General features: G+C 30.4%; 1 protein-coding gene across 1 annotated transcript in view; it reads right to left on the bottom strand.

Moving 5' to 3' along the window:
• Window positions 1-250, bottom strand: part of LOC119592035 (E3 SUMO-protein ligase PIAS2-like) — a gene marked incomplete at its 3' end in the record, with an annotated part of 17,232 nt that overhangs the window by 16,651 nt on the left and 331 nt on the right.

Below are 250 nucleotides of genomic sequence, written 5' to 3'. Positions count from 1 at the left end.
CATAACAATACCAATGTATAAGTATACACATGCTCAAGAAATAGGTCACCTTTCAAACAGAAAAGGACCCAGAAAAGTACCATGTCGAATACCAGTGTGTCAAAAATCTCAAATCAGCATTCAAAATAGATATGAACTTTGAAGATGATGGCTAACATTCCTAATACTAAAACAAATATGGATTGTAAATTAAAAGCACAATTTCAATACATTACATATCTTTGAAATTATGATGTAGTCATGATTCACA

This window comes from Penaeus monodon, chromosome 29, assembly GCF_015228065.2.
Source record: "Penaeus monodon isolate SGIC_2016 chromosome 29, NSTDA_Pmon_1, whole genome shotgun sequence".
Taxonomy (NCBI): Eukaryota; Metazoa; Arthropoda; class Malacostraca; order Decapoda; family Penaeidae; genus Penaeus; species Penaeus monodon.
The sequence above is the reverse complement of the archived record's forward strand: the minus strand, read 5'-3'. Positions and strand labels throughout refer to the sequence as shown.